The sequence below is a fragment of the Tursiops truncatus genome, chromosome 6, assembly GCF_011762595.2.
Source record: "Tursiops truncatus isolate mTurTru1 chromosome 6, mTurTru1.mat.Y, whole genome shotgun sequence".
Classification (NCBI taxonomy): Eukaryota; Metazoa; Chordata; class Mammalia; order Artiodactyla; family Delphinidae; genus Tursiops; species Tursiops truncatus.
Window position 1 is genome coordinate 69,050,103 of NC_047039.1, and position 21,276 is coordinate 69,071,378.

At 38.5% G+C, this 21,276-nt stretch overlaps 1 protein-coding gene across 1 annotated transcript in view; it reads left to right on the plus strand.

Moving 5' to 3' along the window:
• Positions 1-6,456: 6,456 nt before the first annotated feature.
• LOC109549894 (cytochrome P450 1A5-like) overlaps positions 6,457-21,276 on the plus strand; it is a 248,868-nt gene continuing 234,048 nt past the window's right edge. The window contains exons 1-2 of the mRNA XM_073806222.1: positions 6,457-6,666; positions 9,269-9,359. The gene's annotated coding sequence lies outside the window, so the exon portion shown is untranslated. The remainder of the gene's footprint in view (positions 6,667-9,268; positions 9,360-21,276) is intronic.

A 21,276-nucleotide genomic window follows, 5' to 3' on the forward strand; every position in this document is an offset into this window, starting at 1 on the left:
TTGCTGTGCAAAAGCTTTGAAGTTTCATTAGGTCCCATTTGTTTATTTTTGTTTTTATTTCCATTTCTCTAGGAGGTGGGTCAGAAAGGATCTTGCTGTGATTTATGTCATAGAGTGTTCTGCCTATGTTTTCCTCTAAGAGTTTGATAGTTTCTGGCCTTACATTTAGGTCTTTAATCCATTTTGAGCTTATTTTTGTGTATGGTGTTAGGGAGTGATCTAATCTCATACTTTTACACGTACCTGTCCAATTTTCCCAGCACCACTTATTGAAGAGGCTGTCCTTTCTCCACTGTACATTCCTGCCTCCTTTATCAAAGATAAGGTGACCATATGTGCGTGGATTTATTTCTGGGCTTTCTATCCTGTTCCATTGATCTATCTTTCTGTTTTTGTGCCAGTAGCGTACTGTCTTGATTACTGTAGCTTTGTAGTATAGTCTGAAGTCAAGGAGCCTGATTCCTCCAGCTCCGTTTTTCGTTCTCATGATTGCTTTGGCTATTTGCGGTCTTTTGTGTTTCCATACAAATTGTGAAATCTTTTGTTCTAGTTCTGTGAAAAATGCCAGTGGTAGTTTGATAGGGATTGCATTGAATCTGTAGATTGCTTTGCGTAGTAGAGTCATTTTCACAATGTTGATTCTTCCAATCCAAGAACATGGTATATCTCTCCATCTATTTGTATCATCTTTAATTTCTTTCATCAGTGTCTTATAATTTTCTGCATACAGGTCTTTTGTCTCCTTAGGTACGTTTATTCCTAGATATTTTATTCTTTTTCTTGCAATGGTAAATGGGAGTGTTTTCTTGATTTCACTTTCAGATTTTTCATCATTAGTGTATAGGATGCCAGAGATTTCTGTGCATTAATTTTGTATCCTGCTACTTTACCAAATTCTTGATTAGCTCTAGTTGTTTGCTGGTAGCATCTTTAGGATTCTCTATGTATAGTATCATGTCATCTGCAAACACTGACAGCTTTACTTCTTCTTTTCTGATTTGGATTCCTTTTATTTCCTTTTCTTCTCTGATGGCTGTGGCTAAAACTTCCAAAACTGTTGAATAAGAGTGGTGAGAGTGGGCAACCTTGTCTTATTCCTGATCTTAGTGGAAATGCTTTCCGTTTTTCACCATTGAGGACGATGTTGGCTGTGGGTTTGTCATACATGGCCTTTATTATGTTGAGGAAAGTTCCCTCTATGCCTACTTTCTGCAGGGTTTTTATCATAAATGGGTGTTGAATTTTGTCAAAAGCTTTTTCTGCATCTATTGAGATGATCATATGGTTTTTCTCCTTCAATTTGTTAATATGGTGTATCACGTTGATTGATTTGAGTATATTGAAGAATCCTTGCATTCCTGGAATAAACCCCACTTGATCATGGTGTATGATCCTTTCAATGTGCTGTTGGATTCTGTTTGCTAGTATTGTGTTGAGGATTTTTGCATCTATGTTCATCAGTGATATTGGCCTGTACTTTTCTTTCTTTGTGAAATCCTTGTATGGTTTTGGTATCAAGGTGATGGTGGCCTCGTAGAATGAGTTTGGGAGTGTTCCTCCCTCTGCTATATTTTGGAAGAGTTTGAGAAGGATAGGTGTTAGCTTTCTCTAAATATTTGATAGAATTTGCATGTGAAGCCATCTGGTCCTGGGCTTTTGTTTGTTGGAAGATTTTTAATCACAGTTTCAATTTCAGTGCTTGTGATTGGTCTGTTCATATTTTCTATTTCTTCCTGATTCAGTCTTGGCAGGTTGTGCATTTCTAAGAATTTGCCCATTTCTTCCAGGTTGTCCATTTTATTGGCATAGAGTTGCTTGTAGTAATCTCTCATTATCTTTTGTATTTCTGCAGTGTCAGTTGTTACTTCTCCTTTTTCATTTCTAATTCTATTGATTTGAGTCTTCTCCCTTTTTTTCTTGATGAGTCCGGCTAATGGTTTATCAATTTTGTTTATCTTCTCAAAGAACCAGCTTTTAGTTTTATTGATCTTTGCTATTGTTTCTTTTTCATTGATTTCTGATCTGAGTTTTATGATTTCGTTCCTTCTGTTAACTTTGGGGTTTTTTTGTTCTTCTTTCTCTAATTGCTTTAGGTGCAAGGTTAGGTTGTTTATTTGAGATGTTTCCTGTTTCTTAAGGTGGGCTTGTATTGCTATAAACTTCCCTCTTAGAACTGCTTTTGATGCATCCCATAGGTTTTGGGTCATCGTGTCTCCATTGTCATTTGTTTCTAGGTAATTTTTATTTCCTCTTTGATTTCTTCAGTGATCACTTCATTATTAAGTAGTGTATTCTTTAGCCTCCATGTGTTTGTATTTTTTACAGATCTTTTCCTGTAATTGATACCTAGTCTCATAGCGTTGTGGTTGGAAACGATACTTGATACAATTTCAATTTTCTTAAATTTACCAAGGCTTCATTTGTGACCCAAGATATGATCTATCCTTGAGAATGTTCCATGAGCACTTGAGAAAAATGTGTATTCTGTTGTTTTTGGATGGAATGTCCTATAAATATCAATTAAGTCCATCTTGTTTAATGTATCATTTAAAGCTTGTGTTTCCTTATTTATTTTCATTGTGGATGATCTGTCCATTGGTGAAAGTGGGGTGTTAAAGTCCCCTACTATGAATGTGTTACTGTCGATTTCCCCTTTTATGGCTGTTAGTATTTGCCTTATGTATTGAGGTGCTCCTATGTTGGGTGCATAAATATTTACAGTTGTTATATCTTCTTCTTGGATCTATCCCTTGATCATTATGTATGTCCTTCTTTGTCTCTTCTAATAGTCTGTATTATAAAGTCTATTTTATCTGATATGAGAATTGCTACTCCAGCTTTCTTTTGGTTTCCATTTGCATGGAATATCTTTTTCCATCCCCTCACTTTCCGTCTGTATGTGTCTCTAGGTCTGAAGTGGGTCTCTTGTAGACAGCATATATATGGGTCTTGTTTTTGTATCCATTCAGCCAATCTGTGTCTTTTGGTGGGAGCATTTAGTCCATTTACTTGTAAGGTAATTATCGATATGTATGTTCCTATTCCCATTTTCTTAATTGTTTTGGGTTCGTTATTGTAGGTCTTTTCATTCTCTTGTGTTTCTTGCCTAGAGAAGTTCCTTTAGCATTTGTTGTAAAGCTGGTTTGCTGGTGTTGAACTCTCTCAGCTTTTGCTTGTCTGTAAATGTTTAATTTCTCCATCAAATCTGAATGAGATCCTTGCTGAGTAGAGTAATCTTGGTTGCAGGTTTTTCTCCTTCATCACTTTAAATATGTCCTGCCAGTCCCTTCTGGCTTGCAGAGTTTCTGCCGAAAGATCAGCCGTTAACCTTATGGGGATTCCCTTGTATGTTATTTGTTGTTTTTCCCTTGCTGCTTTTAATATGCTTTCTTTGTATTTAATTTTTGACAGTTTGATTAATATGTGTCTTGGCATATTTCACCTTGTATTTATCCTGTATGGGACTCTCTCTGCTTCCTGGACTTGATTAACTATTTCCTTTCCCATATTAGGGAAGTGTTCAACTATAATCTCTTCAAATATTTTCTCAGTCCCTTTCTTTTTCTCTTCTTCTTCATGAACCCCTATAGTTTAAATGTTGGTGCATTTAATGTTGTCCCAGAGGTCTCTGAGACTGTCCTCAGTTCTCTTCATTCTTTTTTCTTTATTGTGCTCTGCAGTAGTTATTTCCACTATTTTATCTTCCAGGTCACTTATCCATTTTTCTGCCTCAGTTATTCTGCTATTGATCCCATCTAGAGTAATTTTAATTTCACTTATTGTGTTGCTCATCATTGCTTGTTTCTTCTTTAGTTCTTCTAGGTCCTTGTTAAATGTTTCTTGCATTTTGTCTATTCTATTTCCAAGATTTTGGATCATCTTTACTATCATTATTCTGAATTCTTTTTCAGGTAGACTGCCTATTTTCTCTTCATTTGTTAGGTCTGCTGGGTTTTTATTTTGCTCCTTCATCTGGTGTGTGTTTTTCTGTCTTCTCATTTTGCTTATCTTACTGTGTTTGGGGTCTCCTTTTTGCAGTCTGCAGGTTCGTAGTTCCCATTGTTTTTGGTGTCTGTCCCCAGTGGCTAAGGTTGGTTCAGTGGGTTGTGTAGGCTTCCTGGTGGAGGGGACTAGTGCCTGTGTTCTGGTGGATGAGGCTGGATCTTGTCTTTCTGGTGGGCAGGTCCACATCTGGTGGTGTGTTTTGGGGTGTCTGTGGCGTTATTATGATTTTAGGCAGCCTCTCTGCTAATGGGTGGGGTTGTGTTCCTGTCTTGCTAGTTGTTTGGCATAGGATGTCCAGCACTGTAGCTTGCTGGTCGTTGAGTGAAGCTGGATGCTGGTGCTGAGATGGAGATCTCTGGGAGATTTTCGCTGTTTGATATTATCTGGAGCTGGGAGGTCTCTTGTGGACCAGTGTCCTGAAGTTGGCTCTCCCACCTCAGAGGCACAGCAGTGACTCCTGGCTGCAGCACCAACAGCCTTTCATCCACACAGCTCAGAATAAAAGGGAGAAAAAGTAGAAAGAAATAATTAGTAGAAGAAAGAAAGAAAGAAGGGAGGGAGGAAGGAGGGAAGGAAGGGAAAAAAGAAAGAAAGGAGGGAGGAAGGAAGGAAGGAGGGAGGGAAGAAAGAAAAGATAAAGTAAAAAAAAGTAAAATAAAATATAATAAAGTTACTAAAATAAAGAATAATTATTAAGAAAAAAAGATTTAAAAAAAAACGGATGGACAGAATCCTAGGACAAATGGTGGAAGCAAAGCTATACAGCCAAAATCTCAAACAGAAGCATACACATACACACTCACAAAAAGAGGAAAAGGGGACAAAAATCATAAATGTTGCTCTCAAAGTCCACCTCCTCAATTTGGGATGATTCGTTGTCTATTCAGGTATTCCACTGATGCAGGTACATCAAGTTGATTGTGGAGCTTTAATCCGCTGCTTCTGAGGCTGCTGGGAGAGATTTCCCTTTCTCTTCTTTGTTCTCACAGCTCCCAGGGCTCAGCTTTGGATTTGGCCCCGCCTCTGCGTGTAGGTCGCCGGAGGGCGTCTGTTCTTCGCTCAGACAGGACGGGGTTAAAGGAGCCGCTGATTCGGGGGCTCTGGCTCACTCAGGCTGTGGGGAGGGAGGGGCACGGAGTGCGGGGCGGGCCTGCGGCGGCAGAGGCCGGCATGACGTTGCTCCAGCCTGAGGCGCGCCGCGCGTTCTCCCGGGGAAGTTGTCCCTGGATCCCGGGATCTTGGCAGTGGTGGGCTGCACAGGCTCCCCGGAAGTGGGGTGTGGATAGTGACCTGTGCTCGCACACAGGCTTCTTGCTGGTGGCAGCAGCAGCCTTAGCGTCTCATCCCCGTCTCTGGGGTCTGCGCTTTTAGCCGTGGCTCGCGCCCGTCTCTGGAGCTCCTTTAAGCAGCGCTCTTAATCCCCTCTCCTCGCGCACCAGGAAACAAAGAGGTAAGAAAAAGTCTCTTGCCTCTTGGGCAGGTCCAGACTTTTCCCCGGACTCCCTCCCAGCTAGCCGCGGCGCACCAACCGCCTGCAGGCTGTGTTCACGCCGCCAACCCCAGTCCTCTCCCTGCGCTCTGACGGAAGCCCGAGCCTCAGCTCCCAGCCCCGCCCGCCCCGGCGGGTGAGCAGACAAGAGTCTCGGGCTGGTGAGTGCCGGTCGGCCCCGATCCTCTGTGAGGGAATCTCTTCGCTTTGCCCCCCGCACCCCTGTTACTGTGCTCTCCTCCGCGGCCCCGAAGCTTCCCTCCCGCCACCCGCAGTCTCCGCCCGCGAAGGGCCTTCCTAGTGTGTGGAAACTTCCTCCTTCACAGCTCCCTTCCTGAGGTGGAGGTGCCGTCCCTACCCTTCTGTCTCCGTTTATTCTTTTTTCTTTTGCCCTACCCAGGTACGTGGGGGGTTTCTTGCCTTTTGGGAGGTCTGAGGTCTTCTGCCAGCGTTCAGTAGGTGTTCTGTAGGAGTTGTTCCACGTGTAGATGTATTTCTGGGGTATCTGTGGGGAGGAAGGTGATCTCCGCGTCTTACTCTTCCGCCATCTTCTGTTCTTTAATTTTTCTAGGTCTTTGTTAAACATTTCTTGCATCTTCTCAATCTTTGCCTCCATTCTTTTTCTGAGGTCCTCAATGATCTTCATTATCAGTATTCTGAATTCTTTTCCTGGAGGTTGGCTATCTCCACTTTATTTAGTTGTTTTTCTGGCCTTTTATCTTGTTCCTTCATCTGGTACATAGCCCTCTGCCTTTTCATTTTGTCTTTCTTTCTGTGAACGTGGTTTTCGTTCCACAGACTGCAAGATGGTAGTTTTTCTTGCTTCTGCTGTCTGCCTTCTGGTGCTGAGGCTATCTAAGAGTGTTTTGCAAGCTTCCTGATGGGAGGGATTGGTGGTGGGTAGAGCTGAGTGTTGCTCTGTTAGGCAGAACTCAGTTAAACTTTAATCTGCTTGTCTGCTGATGGGTGGGGCTGAGTTCCCTCTCTGTTGGTTGTTTGGCCTGATGCAACCCAGAACTGGAGGCTACAGGCTCTTTGGTGGGACTAGTGATGGACTCTGGGAGAGTTCATAGCAAGGAGTACTTCCCAGAACTTCTGCTGTCAGTGTCCTTGTCCCCGTGGTGAGACACAGCCACCCCCCACCTCTGCAGGAGACCCTCCAACACTAGCAGGTAGGTCTGATTCAGTCTCCTGTGGGGTCACTGCTCCCTCCCCCTGGGTCCTGATGCGCACACTACTTGGTGTGTGCCCTCCAAGAGTAGAGTCTCTGTTTCCCTCAGTCCTGTTGAAGTCCTGCAATCAAATCCCGCTAGCCTTCAAAGTCTGATTCTCTGGGAATTCCTCCTCTCACTGCCGGACCCCCAGGTTGGGACGTCTGACGTGGGGCTCAGAACCTTCACTCCAGTGGGTGGACTTCTGTGGTATAAGTGTTCTCCAGTTTGTGAGTCACCCACCCAGCAGTTATGGGATTTGATTTTATCGTGATTGTGCCCCTCCTACCATCTCATTGTGGCTTCTCCTTTGTCTTTGGATGTGGGGTATCTTTTTTCGTGAGTTCCAGTGTCTTCCTGTTCATGATTGTTCAGCAGTTAGTTGTGATTCCGGTGCTCTTGCAAGAGGGAGTGAGCGCTCGTCCTTCTACTTAACCATCTTGAACCAATCTCCTATTAACTTCTGTTAAGATAATCCTTATATCCCTGAAGAAACTTAAAGTTTCCTATTAAAGCCGATTCTTTACTCTCCAGTTGGTTGAAGTTCAAAAAGATAAAAGTTGTGTGTAGTTATTTTATATTAGGGTTATGGCAGAGAATCTAATCTTCAATTACAACATTTTCTTTAAAGGAAATTTGATTGGTTTTGCATAATTTTGACTTATGGAAAAATGGCCAGTCCTAAATAAAAGCATCCTCTGTTCCTCTCATTAATTAATGTCACTCATTAATTTTTTAACATCTATTTATTGAGTGCCAGTTATATGCCAGACACTGTTCTAGTTAAGGCATGCTTCCTACTTTGAAAACAAAAGAGACCACCATAGTACATTTTCTTACTAAACAATCAAAATGAAGTGAAAAGATAATCAGAATAAGTAAATTAAGGTAGTTGACAGTTTCGATATCTTAATAGTTTACAAAGCAACTAAGTCTAAAAGGCTTCTGAGTGTGGGTCCTCTCAAGTTCTCTTTGGGACGGTCCCATCTCAGCAAAGTGCTTGTACTCACTGCTTCCACCTAGTGGCGGCCCTTCTTCTCCTGAGGCACTGCTGCATGTGGAGGGTGGGGCCATGAGTGACCTGTCCACCTCTAATCCTGTGTGCTATCTGCCTCCTGGCTTTCACCATATCTGGGTTTAGATTATTATAGCATTTACAAATTAATATCCTTGTGATTTTGGAATGAAGAATCAGAATTCTCAGGAATTCTTGAAATGACGTGATTATGTACTTATAAAAAATTCTTTATTTGCATATTTTAAATTAGTAGTGAGTGACCATAATAATGAACAAAAGTCGTTTTTTTCTCACAGGGTTTTACTAAAAGTTCAGAGGTTTTCTTTATTATTATGAAACAATATATTGGAACAAAATTATATATTTTAATAGAATGATCTCTACCTGATATTGACATTTTATAATAGAATACACTGAAGTAAGAGAACATAAAAACAAAACAAATGTCAAATAAAAATTATTTCAAATGTAAGGATTATACCATATACATTTAATGTTTAAAAGTTAAAATTCTTGAATTTTAAGATTCAAAGCATTATCCAATGGTCTTGATCTTTGTTTCATGACAAAAATTGCTTTCATTCTGTATTGACATTTGTTCACTTGTCCAAAACCATCTTCAAGCTGGGTGTTAGAATACATATTGCTTTCCGTAAGCTTATTTCCTTTTTAAACAATTTTGAGGTTTTTGTTGTTTTTGCTCATTCAGATTTTAGATCAGTTTCTGATTTCCTAAGGGTATATTCTCAATAATATTCACATATTCTACTCCTTGTATTTTCTCTTTTAAGGTATTTACAAGGAACTGTGGCCTACAGCAAATATTCAGACTCTGGAAAATGCTAGAAAATATTGAGTAACATAACATTAGAATCTGCTAGCAAGGGCCACAGTATTGCATAGAATCAGCAGTTGAAGCTGCTAATTTAAGGACTTAGTTTGCTTTCCAAATGTGTTAGTTCTCAGCATACCATTCAGAGAATTAGTTTAAAGCATGTATACTATGAGGATAAAATCACTGACATTTATATTATTTGCAAGAATAAGTCACTGTTAGCAGCAAACGGGGCCATGCACACCCATTTTACAACATGACAAATGATCAGATCATTCCTGCCTCTCTCCTCCAGGTTCCCAGAAACGCTGGTTTTAACCTTCAGGTCACAAATGTCTTGCTTTCAAGGAGATATCAGTGAACTCCTTGGAACCAGTAATGCCTCCATGTTGATTGTTAGCCTCACAGAAGAATTAGTTTTTCTCTTTTCCTTGATTTCTCAACTGATTTTTTTTTTGAGATTCTAAAATTTCTGAGACATATGGGAAATTTCCACACTGAAACACCAGTGCAGAATACCCTGGGTTCTGTTCCCACCATTTCTGCTAGAACTTTCCCACACATCTCTTATGTTATCAGTTTCCTCGTAAATCCAACCTGTTGGTCTTTTGTATTTCCAGGATTTGTCACAACTTCCTATCTATTATATTTCTTTTTTTTGTTTTTCAGCATGGCTGGATATCCTTTAAAATGTGTTTTTTTACTTCTAGGGGTTTGGCGTGAGAGGGAAAGAGTGTGTCTTTTATACCATCCTGAAGTGAAAGTTTAGCATTTCCGTTTCTGAACTGCATCACGGCAGTGGTAAGTAGATCCCCTTTGTAAATACAGTGTTGGAAATGAAGAAGAGTTAGGATTCCCACTTGTTTGAGAGATAAATTGTGCTGTACTGAGCTATATTAAGTTCCTGTAGCCTGTGTTGGGAAGTAAGTAATTTGATCAGCAGTGATTTGGTTCTTATTTTTTAATGTTTATGAAAATGAACCATTCTCATTGCAATAATTGCTTTAATATATTAATCAGTGCTTTCTGATAAATGCTATATTCCATTATATTGTGCTATTGGAATGACAGGCTCTATGATTACAGAGGTTTCCTCTAATGAGCAAATCTTGCTTCAGATGTGTTAACTGCTCACATCTGCCTTCCGCATGGCCTGGACTTCTCCAATTAACATGTGATTGTGAGGATATTCAACTTCGGCTTTGATCCTAATGATCTTTATGATGCCCATTTCTTTGTTATAATGTTTTTATTTGTGCAGTGAAGGCCTTACAGGTAAAAGAGCAGAGTTAGGGAGAGAGAGAAGAGAGTTTCCCTCCATGCCCTTGCCCCCTCCCCTCCATAACAGTTTCTATCAGCCTCAGTTTGCAGCCGGAGAAGGAGGAATTAACTAACTCCCTCATGAAGGAGGACTTGGGGCATCAGAAGTCATTGACCTTAGTATGTTCATAGTGGGATTTCATAAGTTTGAAAAATGAGCATTGCAAGCCATCAGTTTGTCATGCTGCCTGCAACCCAGCAATTTAACTTGACCCAGACAATACAGGTACCATGAGGATGAAACAATGAAAAAAACTATGGTATTTTAGTCTTATTTTATTAAAAATTACAAGTTAGAAAATTGAAAGGGAACAAGTAACATTACAATTGAGATAAAGATGGAGTTCTTTAAAGATACTTAAATGGTAAATCCTAATCTATTCATAGCTCTTCAGTGAGGTGTGTAATTGAGATGGATAAGAATATGTTCAAAATGGTGAAAAGTTTTATTGTAGCGGACATTTGTCACTTTTGGGTGTCTGGTATCCAAGTGTCCTGATGTATTAATCTGTGTTCTCTGGAGAAACAGAACAGAACTGATAAGGGGTGCGTGTGTGTGTGTGTGTGTGTGTGTGTATGTGTATCTATATCTATATACACATACATATTTATTCACTTATTGTAAGGAATTGGCTTATGTGATTATGGAGGCTGACCAGTCCCCAAAATCTCTAGCCGGCAAGCTGGAGATCTAGGAGGGCCAATGGTGTAGTTCCTGTCTAATAGCTGGCAGGCTTGAGACCCGGGAAGAGCCAATGTTTCAGTTCTAGTCTGAAGGCAGGAAAAACTGATATCCAAGCTCAAGGCAGTCAGGTAGGTGTAGTTGCCATTACTTGCAGGAGGGTCAGCCCTTTTCTTGTACTCAGACCTTCCACTGATTGGATGAGGCCCACTCACGATAAACGGGCCTCATCATCTGCATTGGATCCACTGGCAGGGATGGGAATGGTCTTTAAATGCTCATTAAATATATAAATTTCTGACCTCTACCTTTTAATTTTTTCAATCTTAATCTCTGCTGAGTGGAGCCCTAAAATCTATACTTTTAACAACCTCTCTAGGTGTATTTGTGCCCAGAAACGTTCAATTACTCCTGTCTATTTAGACTAACAGGATGATGGATAAAATTAGGTCCCTGGAAAAGATGTGATCTCCACTGCCTCCCATCCCAAGGGGAGGTGGCCTTGGAGCATGAAATTGCTTGGACTGTTGAGTTTGTGTTAAGAATCTCAGTTGCCAGTACTGTTAAAGCTGTGTCAAATGATCTCTACCATCAAGGTCATAAAAGAACGTTTAACATTGTGAAGTACTGCAAGGACCCTCCTCCAGAGGGAAACTGCTGCATGACTGCAAATGTAGTCAGGATTTGAAAGTGGTAGCTGGGCTAGGCTGGAAGGTCCAAGATGGCCTCACTCTCGTGTTGGTGGTTGTCACTGGCCGGAATGCTTCATAATGTCTTTAAGTCTCTCTGAGCCTTATTTCATTGTGATTTCTACTCAGTATTTCTTTTCCCTTTCTTTTTTGTTTTCCCAAAGGCTGTTGTCACATCGACTTACATTTAACCATATGTACAAAACTTGTAAAAATATGATATATCAAAAGTAATAGGATCCTTGAAATTTGTGCTTGCTGTGAGCTAAAAACTGAAAGCAGAGTTTGTTTCCAGATCAATAAACATCACATTTTTCAAAATGTATATTGTTTGATTCCTGTAATTGAATATATAGTTAGAGGAAATAACATTTTAAAAAATGCAATAAATTCTGATGTAAATTTAAGGGCAATTTACAGAACCATATTTTACATAATTTGAGACGTGGAAAGGGGATGGAATTAACACTGCTACAATTTTGGTGTTATTTTCCTCCAATTTTTAATCCATGTGTTTTATAATGTTGTCATAATCGTTCCAAATGCTGCCTTTAAAATAAGCTTATGCCATAAATATCTTCTTTTCAAATTACTATATCATATTTTAAAATATTTTTAATAGAGGGTTAATTTTGTATCTAATGAATAAACTATAATTTATTTAACCAATTCCACATAAATGGACATGCAGGTTGTTTCCAATTTTGTTGTTGTTGTTTTGCTTCTTTTTCATTATTACTTGAGGCCAGATTCCTATAAGGGCAGTCAGAGCTTATGAACATGTTCATAAGACATTGCTAACTTCAGTTACAAAGAGTTGCATCAATTTACTTTCCCATCAATAATACATGAGCAATAGTTTCTGTCTTCCCTTTCCAGCATTTCCAGTATTCACAAAATGTTACCCTCTCGATAATTTATTCAAAAATATTTATTGAACACTTTACTATGTGCCAGAGTCTGTATATAAAAAGAAGGACGATGCTTAAAGGAGTTTGTGATTAAGTAGGAGAGATGGATACTTTAAAAGTATATATTTCCAGTTCAATTTTAAAAGTCCAATAAGAGAGATTTTCAGTCAAGATGGCACTAGATAATCATGACGGTAATGCCCCATCTGCTTCACATATATAACAACGATAGGTAAAATGTAAAAATATAAAATTTAAAAGGCGTGGCTAGATGAAAAGCCAAATACAGCTGAAGTCACGAGCCTACTAGCCTCCTAGTCTTTGATAATTAAGTATCTATGGTGTTGGTGCTGGGGGAAACTAATGTGTTGACAAATCCTTTCCCCAACCCCAATGAATAATACATCCTCCTGTCAGTGCGTGACGTTTTACAGAGGGAGTCAAAGGTGTTAATAGGTCCTTTAGCTCCACAATGGAAAATGCAGCCTTTTCCTTTTATTTTGTTTAATGCTTAATTCATTAAATTTAAAACCATTTTGTTATAAACATTCACTTAAACACTGAACACTCACAATCTCTCTAAATATTTTATACTACTTACAAGGCTAATCCATCAATACTTACAGAGTTCAGTTAAAAATATCTCAAATATTTAAATGATTATGAATATATTTAATTTTACTCTTCTAAATATTTAGTTGAAATCAAAACATGAAATATGAAATTTTCTTAAAGGCTTTAAACAATTTGAAGAGTGGAAAACCCACACATAAAATATCATACCAATTACAAATATTACAGTAAGATTAAAATAGTTGTAAAGGTAATGATGAAAACATATAACTACATTATTAATGATTTCATTTTATATTTATATTCTTGTTTTTAATCTTCTGTTTTGCTCTCCCAATACCACAGTAATTTTACCAGATGCTGATTTTTATACCTCCTTAAAGTGGGAAATATTCTGTCCAAACATCAAAGTAAAAGAATACTCAGACTTGTCAAGGTCTAGGGTTTACATTCTTGATACGTTGATTCTCAGTAGAGTTGCATAACCCAAGCAGTCCAAAGTGACGCAAAACTGAACCACTTACTTGGGATGAGCCCTTTCTAATAATGAATCTGCCTTGTTTGGTTATAAGAACTTCAGTCCATGAATTTTATGAAATTTTGTGTTTTTGAAATTCTAGGAATAATGTACATTTTAAAATGAACAATAATACTAATTCACTGTCCTGTCATTATGAGATTTTTTTTTTGGCAAAAGCAGATTTACATAGACTTTTGTCTTCCCTCTCTATGGCTTGGAAAGACCTACTCTCCAAGATACCTTGTTCCTCTTCAATCCATAATAGTATTAAAGACCGAAAACTGGATTCTGGATACATCTGGGTGGTGGACATAGGAAAACATTAATTTAGCCTCTTTGAACTGGTTATACTCAGGTAACTCTATGCTAAGTAGCTGCTGGGAGCTGCAGCAACCCCTCTAAAGAAGTAAATGAAGGCAATGGTCTCACCAGACCCAAGATCATGGAGGAGGGCTGAGCCACTGTTGAAACCACAAATGAAGCACCACCTAAGACAGGTGCTGGGGCTGCTGAGAGGCTGATACGCAGCACGTGAGGAGACTCTTTACTGCAGGTGCCAGAAAGATGAGGATGGAGTGCTGGCTCTCTTGGCTGCTGGAAAATGCCAACAGAATCTAGAACAGGAAGCAAATCCCCTTTCCCCACTCCTGCCTTTCAGATTTCTGTCAGTACTTCCCATGGGTAGAAACTAACCAGAAGCTCGCTGGCAAGTAACTGGGAAAATGGGATATGCAGGTCCCTGGACTCTTAAAATACATAGCGGAACGTAGAAGGGCAGAAATGGGAGCCAAGAGTAACAGGCAAATGATCGTTACAACCTATTTCTTCTCAGCGACTTTGAGTGGCTAAAACACATCCCAGGAGGTCATCTATTTGGCTTTTTGAGTATATGTCTTTTCTTTTTGAGAACTCAGATAGGTGTGGTACCTTTTTATCCTCCTTTGGATTGGTTTTTTTCCACAGGTTTCTGTATCTCCACCAGGTGGAGTTAGAGGCTAGTTTATTAAAGGGTTAAATTTAGGAAGTAAATTTGCTTGAGGGTTTCAGTTTCAGATGGGATAAAGCAAAGATAAACAATACGAAGGGGACTACTTCTTCCCTCTGATGTTCCCTTTTAGGATGTTACCTTGTTATTATCATATTCTCTTTGACTGTTATGTCAATGTGCCCCATTCTCTGGCTGTGACTTAGGATACTCCTGCTGCAAGGAATAGAGGCTCATTCCAGCTGGCTCAAGAAAAAAGAATCCTATATAAATACACAAGAAGGAATATCACAGACATTTTTGGAAGAGAAACAAAACACAACCAAGGCGTACCAGGAGCAGAGGCTGCTCTTTGCTTCTTTTAGGGAACACACTGTCACTCTTGTGTCTGCTTCTCATTTATTCATTATTCATTCTTTGACTATGCACCGAGTCTCCACTCTGGTGCTGGGGACTTGAGATACAGAGGTGCATGAGGCATTAAATGGGAAGAGAGTCATTAAACAAATAAATACATACGCATACAGTTACAAATTGCTATAAATATTATGAATAAAATAGGCAGCTTTAAAATAGAGTGTAACATGGGAACTTAATTACAATTAGGCGGCTAGGGGAAAAAAAATTTAAGTGGCATTTAAGTATAGACCTAAAAAGACAACTAAAGGTCAGCACAATTAGAGTGGAACAGGAAGTTTGCTCAGCTATAAAGTGTTTCAGGAAAAATTTAACCATTTCCTATTTATACAGGGGCACTGGGCGTATTCTTTAGCTTATTATTTTAATATGGGTAAACATATTTGTGGTGAATGAAGTCCTCTCAGAATTAGGGGAAACAGTTGTAGAAATCTGTAAAATATACATAATTCTCTTCCATTCAGATTGGTTCTTCATTTTATATTTGCTTTATGTAGAAATTGAAGGTAGAGATCATAAATTTGTTATCAGTACAATGTTTCCCAACATCTGCTGCTAATGTAATTTAAAAGTGCATGAAAATAACTTGCCTTGCATTTTAAGTTGGCCAAGCTCCCAGCTTCTTGGGGGAGTTTTATTACATTAGCTAGCAGATCTGGTTCTTTATCTCTCCACTGAAATGGCACAAAGGCAAACTTGAGCCAGGCACATAAACAATGTCCTTCCTACTGATGATTTTTCTTTTAAATCAAGTCGTTGAGAGCCCCAAGACACTACCTGACATGCATCTGTTATCGCTGTGTCCACTGATGTGGACTGGGCTGTCAGAGGTCTGACATACAGTCCTTGTCCTCTCTGACCCCTCACATGTAGCAGGCTAATTATGAATTAGTGGGTTGGCCACCCTGAGTCAGAATGTTACTGGTGGCTTTTTCCCCCCAGGTCCTGATTTCACAGACAACAGTCTCATTTAAATCCATTGATTTAATACACCTTCAGTGACAATTCTGATTCCTATGTTAATGTCCCTAGGAACATCTGCTTACTAGATTTGGGATAGTGACTGTAGGTAAAAAGAAAAAAATTGAATAACAAGGAGCAGATCCTAAACGTCTACTGGAGTAAAAGAATGAATATAAAATGATCACTATTGTCTCCTAGCTATCTAAGCCTAGCAAATGGACTATTTAAAAACCCTTCCTTTAAAGGAACTATTCCACTTAAAATTTTCTGAGAAATACCTAGAAAATATAACTAATGTAAATTTACTTGCATTGTTTGAATGATAGAATTGAGAATGTAAATGAAAACTTTCTAGTAACCCTGAATGAAGATCTCTCACAGGTATTTATTTAAAGAAGAGGAGACTTCCAGGTTTGCTTTTTTGCCTGTTGTTAAGTCATTCCAATAAAAATAACTGGATGTATTTCGTCTCAGTCAATAGTATTTTATTATCTTTAGGGACTTTTTTTGGTCTCCACACAGTTAAAGGTTGGACTGCCAACAAGATAAACCAAGATATGAAACATTCTATTCTTCAGAATTAAAAATTATTTTCCCTAGATATATGGGCATGACTCCCAACTGAATCATCCAAAATAAACTAGATTAATTAGTTCCAGGATGGATAAGATAGATTATCCACAAAAAGATTACACTTCATATAAGCTTATAAATATTCATTCTCTTATGTCAGTAGTTTCAAATTTAGTCTATGGGTGTGTAAAGAAAATGAGTGAGCCTAGTAAGACTTAAAAAATTCTGTTCATCTCAGTGCATTGATTAAGATGACAGGCCAGCATTCAAATTCCAGCATTACCACTCACTATTGTGCAGATTTGGGTCAATTACTATTTTTTTAAATTAAATTTTATTTTTTTTATGCAGCAGGTTCTTATTAGTTATCTGTTTTATACATATTAGTGTATACATGTCAATCCCAATCTCCCAATTCATCCCACACTACCACCCCCACTACTTTCCCCCCTTGGTGTCCATAGGTTTGTTCTCTACATCTGTGTTGCTATTTCTGCCTTGCATACCGGTTCATCTGTACCATTTTTCTGGATTTCCCATACATGCGTTAGCATACTGTATTTGTTTTTCTCTTTCTGACTTACTTCACTCTGTATGACAGTCTCTAGGTCCATCCACGTCTCTACAAATGACCCAGTTTCGTTCCTTTTTATGGCGGAGTAATATTCCATTGTATATATGTACCACATCTTCTTTATCCATTCATCTGTTGATGGGCATTTAGGTTGCTTCCATGACCTGGCTATTATAAATAGTGCTGCAATGAACATGGGGGTGCATGTGTCTTTTTGAGTTATGGTTTTATCTGGGTATATGCCCAGTAGTGGGATTGCTGGATCATATGGTAATTCTAGTTTTAGTTTTTTAAGGAACCTCCATACTGTTCTGCATAGTGGCTCTATCAGTCTACATTCCCACCAACAGTGCAAGAGGGTTCCCTTTTCTCCACACCCTCTCCAGCATTTATTGTTTGTAGATTTTCTGATGATGCCCATTCTAACCAGTGTGACATGATACCTCATTGTAGTTTTGATTTGCATTTATCTAATAATTAGTGATGCTGAGCAGCTTTTCATGTGCCTCTTGCCATCTGTATGTCTTCTTTGGAGAAATGTCTATTTAGGTCTTCGACCCATTTTTGGATTAGGTCGTTTGGAGCTGCTCGTATATTTTGGAGATTAATCCTTTGTCTGTTGATTCATTTGCAAATATTTTCTCCCATTCTGAGGGTTGTCTTTTCGTATTGTTTGTAGTTTCCTTTGCTTTGCAAAAGCTTTTAAGTTTCATTAGGTCCCATTTGTTTATTTTCCTTTTTATTTCCATTACTCTAGGAGGTGAATCAAAAAATACCTTGCTGTGATTTATGTCAAAGAGTGTTCTTCCTATGTTTTCCTCTAAGAGTTTTATAGTGTCCAGTTCTACATTTAAGTCTCTAATCCATTTTGAGTTTATTTTTGTGTATGGTGTTAGGGAGTGTTCTAATTTCATTCTCTTACATGTAGCTATCCAGTTTTCCCAGACCACTTATTGAAGAGACTGTCTTTTCTCCATTGTATATCCTTGCCTCCTTTGTCATAGATTAGTTGACCATAGGTATATGGGTTTACCTCTGGTCTTTCTATCCTGTTCCATTGATCTATATTTCTGTTTATGTGCCAGTACCATATTGTCTTAATTACTGTAGCTTTGTAATATAGTCTGAAGTCAGGGACTCTGATTCCTCCAGCTCTGTTTTTTCCCCTCAAGACTGCTTTGGCTATTCGGGGTATTTTGTGTCTCCATAAAAATTTTAAGAATTTTTTGTTCTAGTTCTGTAAAAAATGCCATTGGTAATTTGATAGGGGTTGCATTGAATCTGTAGATTGCTTTGGGTGGTATAGTCATTTTCACAGTATTGATTCTTCCAATCCAAGAATATGGTACATCTCTCCATCTGTTTGTGTCACCTTTGATTTATTTCATCAGTGTCTTATAGTTTTCTGAGTACAGGTCTTTTACCCCCTTTGGTAGGTTTATTCCTAGGTATTTTATTCTTTTTGTTTCAGTGGTGAATGGGATTGTTTCCTTAATCTCTCTGTCTGATCTTTCATTGTTAGTGTATAGGAATGCAAGAGATTTCTGTGCATTAATTTGTATCCTGCAAATTTACCAAATTCATTGATTAGCTCTAATAGTTTTCTAGTGGCATCTTTAGGATTCTCTATGTATAGTATCATGTCATCTGCAAACAGTGACAGTTTTACTTCTTCTTTTCCATTGTGTATTCCTTTTATTTCTTTTTCTTCTCTGATTGCCTTGGCTAGGACTTCCAAAACTATGTTGAATAATAGTGGTAAGAGTAGACATCCTTGTCGTTTTCCTGATCTGGGAGGAAATGCTTTCAGTTTTTCACCACTGAGGATGATGTTTGCTGTGGGTTTGTCATACATGGCCTTTATTATGTTGAGGTAGGTTCCCTCTCTGCCCACACTCTGGAGAGTTTTTATCATAAATGGGTGTTGAATTTTGTCAAAAGCTTTTTCTGCATCTATTGAAATGATCATATGGTTTTTATTCTTCAATTTGTTAATATGGTGTATCACATTGATGGATTTGCATATATTGAAGAATCCTTGCATCCCTGGGATAAATCCCGCTTGATCATGGTGTATGATCCTTTTAATATGTTTTTGGATTCTGTTTGCTAGTATTTTGTTGAGGAATTTTGTATCTATATTCATGAGTGATATTGGTCTGTAGTTTTCTTTTTTGTAGTATCTTTGTGTGGTTTTGGTATCAGGGTGATGGTGGCCTCATAGAATGAGTTTGGGAGTGTTCCTTCCTCTGCAATTTTTTGGAAGCATTTGAATAGGATGGGTGTTTGTTCTTCTCTGAATGTTTGATAGAATTCAACTGTGAAGCCATCTGGTCCCATTTTGTTTGTTGGAAGATTTTTAATCACAGTTTCAATTTTATTACTTGTGATTGGTCTGTTCATATTTTCTATTTATTCCTGATTCAGCCTTGGAAGGTTATATCTTTCTAAGAATTTGTCCATTTCTTCCAGGTTGTCCATTTTATTGGCATAGAGTTGCTTGTAGTAGTCTCTTAGGATGCAATATTTTTGCAGTGTCCATTGTAAACTCTCCTTTTTTATTTCTAATTTTATTGATTTGAGTCCTCTCCCTCTTTTTCTTGATGAGTCTGGCTAAAGGTTTATCAAGTTGCTTATCTTCTCAGCGAACCATCTTTTAGTTTTATTGATCTTTGCTATTGTTTTCTTTGTTTCTATTTCATTGATTTCTGCTCTGATCTTTATGATTTCTTTCCTTCTACTAACTTTGGGTTTTGTTTGTCCTTCTTTCTCTAGTTCTTTCTTTAGGTGTAAGGTTAGATTGTTTATTTGAGATGTTTGTTGTTTCTCGAGGTAGTATTGTATTGCTATAAACTTGTCTCTTAGAACTGCTTTTGCTGCATCCCATAGATTTTGGATCATTGTGTTTTTGTTGTCATTTGTGTCTAAGTATTTTTTGATTTCCTCTTTGATTTCTTCAGTGATCTCTTGGTTATTTAGTAACGTCTTGTTTAGCCTCCATGTGTTTGTGTTTTCTACATTTTTTCCGTGTAATTGATTTCTAATCTCATAGCGTTGTGGTCGGAAAGGATGCTTGATACAATTTCAATTTTCTTAAATTTACTGAGGCTTGATTTGTGACCCAAGACGTGATCTATCCTGCGAAATGTTCCTTGTGCACTTGAGAAGAAAGTGTCATCTTCTGTTTTCAGATGGAATGTCCTATAAATATCAATTAAGTCTATCTGGTCTATTGTGTCATTTAAAGCTTGTGTTTCCTTATTAATTTTCTGTCTGGATGATCTGTCCATTGGTGTAAGTGAGGAATTTACGTCCCCCACTATTATTGTGCTACTGTCAATTTCTTCATTTATAGCTCTTAGCATTTGCCTTATGTATTTAGGTGCTCCTATGTTGGGTGCATATCTATTTATAATTGTTATATCTTCTTCTTGGATTGATCTCTTTATCATTATGTAGTATCCTTCCTTGTCTCTTATAACATTCTTTATTTTAAAGTCTATGTTATCTGATATGAGTATTGCTACTCCAGCTTTCTTTGGATTTCCATTTGCATGGAATATCTTTTTCCATCCCCTCACTTTCAGTCTATATGTGTCCCTAGGTCTGAAGTGGGTCTCCTGTGGGTCTTGTGTTTGTATCCATTCAGCGAGCTTGTGTCTTTTGGTTGGAGCATCCATTCACATGTAAGGTAATTATCGATATGTATGTTCCTAGTACCATTTTCTTAATTGTTTTGGGTTTGTTTTTATAGGTCCTTTTCTCCTCTTGTGTTTCCACTTAGGGAAGTTCCTTTAGCATTTGTTTTAGAGCTGGTTTGGTGGTGCTCAACTCTCTTAGCTTTTGCTTGTCTGTAAAGCTTTTTATTTCTCGTCAAATCTGAATGAGATCCTGCTGAGTAGAGTAATCATGGTTGTAGGTTCTTCCCTTTCATCACTTTAAATATGTCCTGCCACTCCCTTCTGGCTTGTAGAGTTTCCGCTGGGGAATCAGCTGTTAACCTTATGGGAGTTCCCATGTATGTTATTTGTTGCTTTTCCTTTGTTGCTTTTAATAATTTTTCTTTGTCTTTAATTTTTGTCTATTTGATTACTATGTGTCTCGGCATGTTTCTCCTTCGGTTTATCCTGCCTGGGACTCTCTGTGGTTCCTGGACTTGGGTGGCTATTTTCTTTCCCATGTTAGGGAAGTTTTTGACTATAATCTCTTCAAATATTTTCTCGGGTCCTTTCTCTCTCTCTTCTCCTTCTGGCACCCCTATAATGCAAATGTTGGTTCGTTTCATGTTGTCCCAGAGGTCTCTTAGGCTGTCTTCATTTCTTTTCATTCTTTTTTCTTTATTCTGTTCCATGGCAATGCATGTGAGAAGCACCTGCTTTGTGTTACACTTTCTTAATGATGCCACCAATTTGCTCTTGGTGACCCTGAGGGTTTTTCAGAGTCTAACACATGGAGCATCCCTCAGGGACCCTGGCTGTCCAGGCAGCCATGACTGCCACAGAGTTTCCTGA